Source organism: Gossypium hirsutum, chromosome D12, assembly GCF_007990345.1.
Source record: "Gossypium hirsutum isolate 1008001.06 chromosome D12, Gossypium_hirsutum_v2.1, whole genome shotgun sequence".
NCBI lineage: Eukaryota > Viridiplantae > Streptophyta > Magnoliopsida > Malvales > Malvaceae > Gossypium > Gossypium hirsutum.
In genome coordinates, this window is record NC_053448.1 from 3,815,390 (window position 1) to 3,827,104 (window position 11,715).

The 11,715-nt window shown below is 31.1% G+C and overlaps 1 long non-coding RNA gene across 1 annotated transcript; it reads right to left on the reverse strand.

The window, feature by feature from the left end:
• Window positions 1-463: 463 nt before the first annotated feature.
• Window positions 464-1,401, reverse strand: LOC107947401 (uncharacterized). The gene is made up of 2 exons (XR_001697103.2): window positions 981-1,401; window positions 464-699 (listed from the first exon to the last, which is right to left on the reverse strand). It is a non-coding gene; the product is annotated as an uncharacterized lncRNA (long non-coding RNA).
• Window positions 1,402-11,715: the final 10,314 nt, after the last annotated feature.

Sequence of the window (11,715 nt, forward strand, 5' to 3'; positions counted from 1 at the left end):
AAATATCCTTTTAAAAAAAATTCAAAAAAAGGTAATGTTTTGCGTTTGAGAAATTCGAGAAAACGTGCCCTAAGGTACTGGGTGTCGATTTTTCTCATTTAACCGAATAGCCAAATATCCTTTTTATTTTCAATCCATATCATCCGAGTTTTTTTTAAAGATCATATTTTAAATTTTTTTAAAATTTTTAATTTTCAACATTAAGACATTAACTAATCAACTAGGTACCAATTTTTGAGCGTATCGAGGGTGCTGATCCTTCCTCGTGCGTAACTGACTCCCAAACCTGTTTTTCTAAATTTCGTGGACCAAAACTGTTATTTTAATAAAATTAAATTGTTTATTAAAAACAACCATTTTTTAAGGTGATCCGATCACACTTTATCAAAAAGGATTGGTGTCGACTCTCGTTTTCGTTTCCATTTTTCAAAACCAAGTCGATCCCGTTTTCCGTCCAAAAAAATGGTGTCAACACTGTAATACCAATTATTTGCCCTGCCCAATCAATAATAAAATACAATAGCAGGCCCAATAAAATTAAAACCCAATAGCCAATTTCAACCCTAGTCCAACAGAAAATGGCCCCAAAACACCAGCAAGAAGCCTAGGCGCAGCAGCTCCCACACGCACGCCGCAACAGCGCCCGCACACCGTGTTTGTCGCTCCGTGCCCGTCGCGCGCACTCCACGGTCACCAAACCTGCGAAAAAGGGGGAAACAAGCACAGCAAATGACAGAAAGAAGTGGGGTTTTTGATTTTTTTTCTTCAGATTTTTAGTTTTAATCGGCTATATAAAGCCGATGAAAGTCTGTAACAAGGGGGGGCTAAATATTGTATAGAGGGATATTTGAAAGAAGAAAAAGAAAAAGAATTTTGAAGGTAATCAGTGGGTTCCGTTTTTTTCTTTTTACTGTCTTGTTTTTTTTTCTTCTTGTTCTTAAAACAAAAACGAAACAAAGAAGAAGGGGAAAAGCTCTTACCGGCGGCAGCGCGCCGTCGAGGCGCCATCGTTGTTGTGGCCGATTGGAGGTGGAGTTGAAACGGCAGAGAGGGGGAGAAAGCAGTCCTTATGGTGGCTGCAGTTGCTGAAAAGGGAAATGATTTTAGGGTTTTAAAATGGGATTTTATAGGGTTTAAAATGGGCCATTTACACAATTGATCCCATTGTTTTTACAGTTTTTTTAAATCATTTTTTTATTTCTTTTAAATTTCGCAATATGTTTTATTTCTGTTTCAAATTGATCCAAATGATGTGCAGAGTTTTGGGCAGTTTGCGTTAATTTCCCTTTCGGTCCTCTTCCTATTGCGCGTGTCTGGAATTGCTCCCTTTCTCGTTTTCTATTTTTAAATTTAACCTTTAAACTCTGTTTATTTTCAAATTAATCCTTTACTTATCATTTTTTTTTTATATATTTTTGTGAAATACTGTTAAATTGTGTTATTATTACTGTATTATTGTTAGCATTTATTATTATCACGATTATTTCCATACAAATTTATATGCATATATGTATCTTATTATATATATATGAATATATATTTTAAATGGTTTTAAATACATATACATATCTTATATATTTTATTATTACTTTCTTCTTCTTAGTTTTATATACATATATATACGTACCTATATTTATACTTTATAATATTCATATAGTTTTTTTTCATATTTTATAATTCAAATATATATACATTTTTTATAATATATAAATACACACTATTCAAAGTTGTTATAAATATATTTTTTGCATTTTTCTTATATATATATATACACATTTTCATAATTTATTAATATATTTTACTTATATGTTTTTATACCTATCCATATTTTATAATTTATTTTCATAACTTTCATATACATGTTTTCATGTATGCATATACATATCTTTAAAATTTACTTATATATCATATTTTATTTTGTGAACACGTGTACATATAATTTAAATTAAGGTAATGGTTTCATGTTATGCATTAACATTTTAGCATATTTTTTTAGAATATATATATTTTGGTCGCGTCAAAGCATTAAAATCATCACATTTTATAAATTTTCAAAATATTTGGTACTCATGATTCTCGAGAAAGATCGTATCCTAACTTACTGGATTGCGATTTTTTTCGGTGAATTTAGAAAGCCAAATATTTGTTTTGCAATAAATTCGCAAATTTTAAATAAAAAACTTATTCTCGGGAATTCAAAATGTTGGGTCCTAACTTACTGGTCATGACATTTTCTTCTCGAAATAAGAATTTTCAAAAGCAAAAGGCAATATTCGGGTATTTTGAAGATTTAAAAACATTGTGCTCTAACTCACTGGGTGTGGTGTTTTATTTCTTTGAAATGTGAATATCTTATTTTTTTTATTCATGAAATAAAGAGTTTTCTTTTAAAATCTTTTCAAATTTTCGACATCAAGACATTAACAAAAATCAATTTGGTACCAGTTTTGGACGTTATGAGGGTGCTAATCCTTCCTCGTGCGTAACTGACTCCCGAACCTGTTTTCTCAAATTTCGCAGACCAAATTTATTTTTAAGGTGGGCCGATCACACCTTAATAAAGGATCGGTGGCGACTCCAGTTTTTGTTATTAAAAGTCGACAACCAAAAGATTTGTTTTCAAAAAACGGTTTCGACAAACACAAATTTATTTATCTACATAATAATATTTTAGTTTGAAATAGTAAAATTAAAATTAGTTGGGCTAAAAGCCCCAAAACTCCTTTCAATGTGCCTAGAGGGGAAACACACACAAAAAAAAAGTAAAAAAGGTAAATTGCACTAAATTTCCTCGATTTATGACAAATTTTACAATAGTCCCTAAACTTAAAAGGTTCTAATTAAGATGTAAAAGTATCAAAAACAAATCTTTTTTTACCCATAAACCAAGACTAATTTTCAACCTCAACCCATTAATTAATAGTTACCATGGTTTCTTCAAGCTCAAGTTCAAAATCAATACATCAAGTTTCAACATTGTTGAAACCCTAAACCCTAATACAACACTTAAACCCTAAAATCCACATAACCCATAATATGTGATATAATGAACATTTTTTCAAATAAATTTGAATCAGTTAACACAAAAATGATAATATTTATTCACGGGTTTTAGAAAACATGACACATGGCCGCAACTTGTTGGTGAAACTGAAAAAATTTAACAGTGTCATTGAGGTGCCTAAAATGAAGTATCACTTTGGCTTACGGTTTCCAAGTTCAGGTACTGGTTAGTTTCAGAAAAAAAGTTTAGTATCACATAGGTATAAGTTGTCAAGCTCAATTACCTCTCTATATATTAATCATCTAAAAATCTACCCATTTATAGATTATAGGGATAATGTCACATTTGATACCTATAATATTATAAATTGTCTAATGTGGTACTTCAACTATCAGTTTATATATTATTTGGTACCTATACTTTCATAAAATGTCTAATGTGATACTTGTAATTTGAAAATATCCAATTCAATACCTGAACTATCAATTTGTGCATTATTATGATACTTAGAATTAACATCGTTAATGAATACTAAACCAACCAATTAAAATTCAATATGTGGAAACTTTTCTTTTTTCAAATCATCAATCCCACAGGGATAATATATCATCATGTGAAAAACTAAATAAAAATATTAAAGTAAATTAAATTTTAAAAATTAATCGAACTTAAACCACATATAATTAATAAAAAAGAAGTAAATAGTAAACTTACATAAGTAAAAACATCATATTCTTTAATGGAGTCATCTTTTCCGAATAGCTTACCATTTGAAATCAAATTTCCTTCACATGAAATCATAATTGTAAAATTATGGTCTTGATTTTCTTTCGAAAACTTCACCTTCTTAGCTTAAGATTAACCCAAACATTCCAAAAACGAAATTTGGAAAATCTCATTGTAGTCGAAATCAAGTTATCCGACATCCTATTCAAGCTCCATAACTCAAGCAAGAGACATGAATTTTGAGAAATTTTGGCTCGTATAAATTTAGGAAAAAAATTAAAAACTTTAAGGTCTTAAAAGAATTAGAGAAATTTTGAGTTAAAAATTGCAAGCTCAGACATTTTACTATATTTCTATTCAAATCTCCTCTAATAAAATCTCAAGCAATCAAATTGGTTTTTTTTTAAAGTTAAATTGATGTTGATTAGGTTTAAGTTATTTATTTTTAATAAATACCATTTCATGTTTATTATCTATGTGGAATTAATTATTTGGTAAAAAAATCTACGTGTTAAATTTTTATTGGTTCGTTTAGCATTTATTAAGTGTATTAACTCCAGGTACCATAATAATACACAAATTAATAGTTGAAGTATCACATTGAATATTTTCAAAGTATAAGTGCCACATTAAATATTTTATGAAACTAGAAGTACACAAAATAATAATTCAAATATCAAAACACATTTTGACTTGCCTATAAGAATCATGAAAACATTTTTAAATAAATATTGGAGTGGCATATCCAAGATTCACACCCACCACATCTGCCGGCCCAACAACAGCACACCACAGCGTTTGTGCTAAACAAAGAGGCCCATTTTTTCTTTTAATCTTTAAAATTTTGTTGTACCGATCCACTAATTTAGTCAATGAATGGTGATTGTTTCACCCAATGATATCATTTTCAGACTTTGAATTCGTATTCTCTTTTCAAGTTTTCAAGCTATCGATTTGATGAATTTTAAAAAATAAAAATGAGTATTACATATGAAACGACAGTTTGCAACACTACCTAAAAGCTAAAAAAGAAATTAAGAAGGAAGCCATTTTGGACGAAATCAAGTTCCTGTCACCATCTAATGCTCTATTCTGTTCAATTGCATTGATTCTCTAACCCCATTAGAATAGGTTAAGCATCTGTGCCATCGCCATTTTTGTATCTTCAGCGACTTGCTTTACAAGGTAAGTTTTTCGGACAAAGTTAAAGGATATGTACTCCAAACAGACTCAAAAGTATCATCAAAATTGCGACGAGTCCAAGCTATATTTTGACCAAACTATAAACTGAAAAAAAACAAGCACTAGTTGTGGGATGTAGGGTTTTGGCCATGATTGTGAAGCAGTCACCGAAATGACTAATGAGAAAACTTTGTATTTACTTTTGTCCACTTTTCTGGTGGTGCAGAGCTGGTGGATTCTGCCATTGACCCGTCGCTTTGGGTCCTTCACTGATCGCCTCCTGTCTAAATATGCCATATGCAATGCATCCATTGCATGTGTTTGAGCAATCAGTTTATGATGATGGCCCCCCGGCCTTTTCAACTCTGTTTTCGAAATCAAATTTATGTTGGGTATCGAAATCAAATTATTGTCCGGATGTTGCCTTCACTAGCTTATACTTGAAAGATGCCGCATCACAGTTTTGGCCCAAACGTACATAGGTGCCAAAATTTTACTAGCCTAGCTCGCTGCTGCTGCCTGGAGCCTGGATTGGTTCCGGCCATAATTTGTGGTGAGACCCACTTGCCTGAACCAATAGGTTAATGACAATCTATATGTTACTTCTGCCTATTCTCTACCACATTGGCTAGCTTTTCCGGTGAAATTGGACAACATTAGCAGTCAAAATCTTGTGCGCACTCTTTAATATCCTATATACAACAAAAATGAAAAATAAAGTTACTATATATATATTGTATTTACAACAACAATGAAAATATGGTGATTGATTGAAAACATGAGAAAATTGGATGATAAAAATTCAAATCTGTCGTCGAAAGGATACAGACGAAGGCGTGCAAGTGGGTGGATCATATGATCATAGAGGACATTACTGTAGACATTGGCATCAAACGTCAGCTGGTTGGGCTTGGAACTTGCGAATCCAATTCATGCACATACCCTAATGTCCCCAATCTAAACCTTTGATTCTTTTTTCTTCATTTTCACGATCTCTCAATTTCTTTTTCTTTTTCTTTTTATATTTATCCTATTTTGGCCATATTAGAGGTATCAAGAAAACTCGAAACTCATCATCAACCCTAGTGTCACTGTGTCACCTCCCCCAGGCCTACTCCCATGGTACATGGCTTAGATTCTTCAATTTTCATGCAAAAACAAACATGCTTTCTGTCCCAACATTCATGCAAATGCCAAAAACATGAAAGAAAAGCGTTGGAAATATTCATAAACGTAATGTGATCCAATAGTGAACATTGCTTTTCTTCCCCGACCCCCTTAAAATGTAAAATTGCTATTTAAGTTCTTAAATTTTAAAAAAAAATTAAATTAGTAAAGGTAAAATTGTACTTCACCGCCTAAAATTATAAAAATTTAATTTAATCATTTAAAAATTATAAAGATATAGGCTATAAAAATTAAAATTTCATTCGTCCCCCCTAAAAATTTGTTCTGGCTTTGCCCCTGGATTATTATGTCGTCTACAATTTCAATTGGGGAGATAACTAGTCTTTGTTATCAGAACAGTTGACTCCATGGGTAGAGACATAGATGTATTCATTAGAAAAATGATACATTGGAAAAATGATAAATTAGACTGGACCCAAGATGAATTAATTCTGAATCTGTTTGTAAATTAATTCAATTGTGATATTCATGGTGTAATTTACTTAAATTCCGAGTTAGTCATTAACCATGCATATGTAACTCATGTGCTTTTATATAAGTGGAGGATAGTCATTAACCATGCATACGTAACTCATGTGCTTTTATATAAGTGGAGGCTTATGCTCTAAAAATAATCGAGCTCATAGCCAATATGTTGGGTACATGACTTGTGTATGGCATGAGTTTACTAGCAACAATGGAATTCATAGTTCGATTAAAGAGTTATAATATCCTCTCATTGGTATTGTGTGGATTGATAAATATGACACGTGACCATTGGTTGCTTATTCTTGCACAAACAATTTGTCACAGTTATTTGTTGACAATGATCATATTAATCATTAAGAAGACACAGTGGTGACAATGAGATAAAATAGGATTTTATTGATTGAACAAATTTAACTCAAAAGAATCAATGATATTATATGAGGGTAACACACACATGATTGTATGAATTGCTTTCGTAAAAAGTATACAATAATGAGTTTTTAATCATGGTACTTCTTGTGGGCGGACTCCATGATTAAGTAAACTGCAAATTATCGAAACGATACTTCTAGACATAATTGCAATCACTCTAGCTCAATTGTATATGTTTGATGGTCCCTTCGCTAGCTTAACAAAAGCTCGATCGGACAACATTTGAATCATAAGAAAATTCTATGACTTTGGAAATAATTTAATCAAATCATTTTATTCGATGTGAAATTAAATTAGGCGGTTGTAAGAATTGCTCAACTAGAGAATTTAATTAAAAAATTTTATTGAAAAATTAATTTAGAAAATCTAAGTGATTTTTGAGAAAATTAATTTTGATCAAGTAAAATTATATTAATCAAATTAATTAAAATAAATATTATATTTTTGAAAATTAATTTTCAAGTCAGACAATTAGGCCAATGGGTAATTGAACTTGAAAATTGAACCTGAGATAAAAAATTGGGCCCGAAAATCCAAAACCGAGATCGAGACCCAAGAATTGGTAGAATTAGGTTTGGTATGTGAAACCGGGTCTACAGTCTCACGGATGGCAAGACCAGATCGGTCGAGATGTCACTAACTTGGACCTAACCGACAACAGTCGAACCAGCTTAGGGTGTTGTGAGAGTGTTGCACTTGGGATGGCACCATCGGACACGACGGTGCTGGTAGAGGCGACGACGACATTCTAGTGGCCGGTGGGTGGTCCTTCAGCGATTGAGTAGTGGAAGAATCACACACTTATTGGGACTCTACTGGATAATTTGATTTTAAATTAATTATTCCAAAAATAATATTATTTTTATAGATTTAAAATTAAATTAAATTTAATACTTATCTTAATAGTTTTTTTATTAATTTAATATTAAAGTTATTATATTAAATTAAATTTAATATGGATCTTAATAAGTATTATATTAATTGAATATTAAAATGATTAAGTTTAATATTAAAGTTGTCATCCACCATCGTTTAGTGGCTTAAGAAAGGACCAATTGCTCTATTGACCCTTTGATTAATAAAAATCTATAGTGATTTATTTTTACCATTTTTACAATTTAGTTATTGTACCACAATTAACTATCCAATTGACAAAATTAAAGGATCAAGCTTTAATTAACCTTTATACTAACTTGATAAATATTAAATAATAATATTTACGAACTCGATCATCCGAAATGGGGTTCTAAAACCACTGAAAACGAGCAGTTACATAAAATATCTTCAATGAGATCGAGATAAGTCTTGAATCTTCAATATATGCTTCCAAGTTTAACCCGATTCGATTTAATCTCACCAAAGTTGGGAAGTCCATTTCTTTGATCCAATCCAAACCAATCTTCTGGATAGGTTAATATAATTGGTTTGAATACCATAGATGAGCTTGTAGTTGTCCAAAGTATTAATAGAAATGAAAGCTCAAGAATCTTGTTACCAAAATTTGCCAACACTAAACATGGTAAGTTTTTTAGTTGGCACTGCTTCTTAACACTACTCAGAACTGTCTCAACATATTATATATATTTATCATTTTAATTTAATTTAAGAAAAATATTCATGTCGTATATATAAATGTATGAAATATTTGGAATAATTTGTAATTAGAGAAAATTTTGTTTGTTCATGATTTATTTGTGTTTAAAGTATTATAAATTCATATAAATTTTCACACCTTAACAATTCATTTTATATAGATTTTGACTTTTCTTGTTTTTATGTTGTATTTATATTATTTTTGCATCATACCGTCTATTAATTATTTCATTATATTGTGTTTGTGCCTTGCCTTTATTTACTTATCATATCCATTTAATTTTAACTCTACATTCATTTATTTTAAGAATTAATTTCCAGCAAAACACACTAAAGCAAAACAGGTTTTTAGCAGCTTTTTTTGGGCCTCTGGTGCCGCAAAAAACGCCGCTAAATTTTGTGGCATTTATGTGAAAAAACGGCAGTATAGAATATGACCTTTAGTGACGTTTCTCACAAAAACGTCTCTATAGAACATAGCCTTTAACGGCGCTTTTCCCACAAACGCCGTTATAGAACATGACTTCTAGCGGCGCTCCCTACAAATGCCGCTATAGAACATGACGTTTAGCGATGTTTTCCCTACAAATGCAGCTAAAGAACATGACTTTTAGCGGCGCTTTTACCACAAATGCCGCTATAGAACATGACCTTTAGTGGCGCTTTTCCCGCAAACACCGTTAAAAGTCATGTTCTTTGGTAGCGTTTTTCGTAAAAGAGCAGCTAAAAGTCATATTTTTTGGCGGCATTTGTGGAAAAAACGCCACTAACTTTAGCAGATTTTTAACAACCCATTTTTATTCATATAAAACCCGAATTGTCAACATAATTTCCTGTAACATCAAATCCAACCAAAAACTGCAAATCTAAATGATACTTCAAATCCAATGAAAGAAATATGTATATGATCTAAATTAATAAATGAAATAAGAAAATTTATTATATTCAAAAGTTATAATGTTAAAATATTCTTACAATAAGAAAACAAACGTCTAAGATGGTGGATTCTGCGACTGCTAAAACATCTTCATCATATTCTGAAGCTGTAGCTGGAGTTTGTCATATTTTTTGCTTCCCTCGCTGTTGCCTGCGCTTTAACTGTGCTCTCTTGCATCTGATCCGTCTGGTCTCTTAACCTCTGAACTTCAGCTTGAGCCTGATTCCTCGAAGGCATGTATTGTTGCAAGCTGGATCCAAAATATTGGGTTGGGTTAACAAAAGATCCTTGACATCGAACCCGACCATACCTTTTAGGACTTAAAACTTCAGTAATAATTTGGTTATTAATGTCGTCAAGATTAATAGAACTATCACTTGAAGCGATCGCTTCATACTCTACCCTTTTATCCTTTAGTTTCTCCTAATAAATCAATCAAAGAGTTAGAAACGAAATATATAATCAAAACAAATGCAACATAACTTAACATTATTTACATTACAAACAACGAATTAAACCATTATAATTAAACATGATAAATATTTAAAATAATTCAAATTTTATTAAGTAAATATACCATAATTTCTGCAGTTTCAGTAGTCATAGGAGATCCATCTTTCTTTCTATGTGTAATGTCAAAAAGCTAAAGGCGTCCAACTTTTTGACCAGATGACAGTTCCTACAATATAGTAGGAAAAATATTATTTAGTAGAAAGTAATTAATATTTGACACAATTAAAAAATTTAAACTACCTCGTCATTAACTACATAAGCAAAACTTTTTGACCTAGCTGTGTGCGTGAATTTTTGTTTTTGCCTACTTGTAGTTCCAACTCGCTCACGATCCTACATTATGAAATTATTATTACGTATATAGTAAATATTATAATCCGAAATAATTATAAGAGTTTGGAAGTACGTAATACCTCTCCTTTCTTTGAATTCCAAAATCTAACTGCATCTTCCCATTGAAACCTCAGTATTCCCGGCGGGACATTTCACAATTTCTCCTCGAGGCTTATATTTTTCTTAAAATATTCCTTCTTTAAAGCATTTTTATGGTCTCTCCATTTTTTTCCTAATGTCTTCTTCACATAATTATCCGAGACCTCTAAAGCAAATCTCTCTTGCAAATAACACAAGTTAGAAATTTAATATAAATGAAACTTAAACCAAAGTATTATAAATTAAATTCACGTTATTACCTTAATATTATCAAGAGCTTGATTTTTGTTACTATTAGGCATATGATGCCATGACTCGTAGTTGATAGGCAACAGATTGACATTTCATGCTATAATGCCCAAGTATCCTTCTAAAAGTCGAGCTTTTGATCCAATAGGCTGACTATGACTGTTTCTAGCTACTTTGACATGCTCGACAGAATTTAACTTGTACAAATATTTTAATAGCGTACGTCCTCGAGTTTTGCGCATCCCAACACTTTTAGCAAAAAAATGGTATATTATAATATAATAATTTGAAACAAAAATCAATAATAAAAGTCAACATGCATGTAAATTAAAGTTAACATTACTTTGAATTTCTGCAGGTTCGTCAGCTCTATTCGAAACATTCGAAGATCCAATAGCAGTCTGTTGTTCACTATTTGTTTCTGCCGAATTTGGAGGATTTTGAACAATACTTAGATCTCGCAATCTTCTTCTAGGCATCTTATCTACAATACATATAAAATAGTTGAAATATTAGTAACTAATTACAACAATAATAGTAGATATAAAATAGTTGAAATGTTTAACAAGATCAATATTTAAATTATAACATGACATATAATTAAAAAATCGTAAAATCTTACTACATCATGGTTCGTAAATATCTTCATCCACATCATGACGAACCCATTGAAATTGTGTACTAGTACTAGGGATATTTTCATTTAAGTTTTGTTCTGGAAAAAGGCAAAGTTTCTAATCTTTTGTCAATGTCATCTCTACTTCCATTGCCCATGTCAAACAAGTCTCTAGGGGAGTTATGGAGTACAACGTACCAACCCTCATCGTAATGGGAAATTAAAAAGTTAGCTAAGACCCAATAATTGCTGAAGCCCATGTATTTATTGGAAGCAAGGGATAATAATTTAATGATATTATGTGCAATTTAAATTTAGCAAATTAAATATACATACCTCTTAGAAATTGTAAATTGGATGGTAGAGTCGATTCCA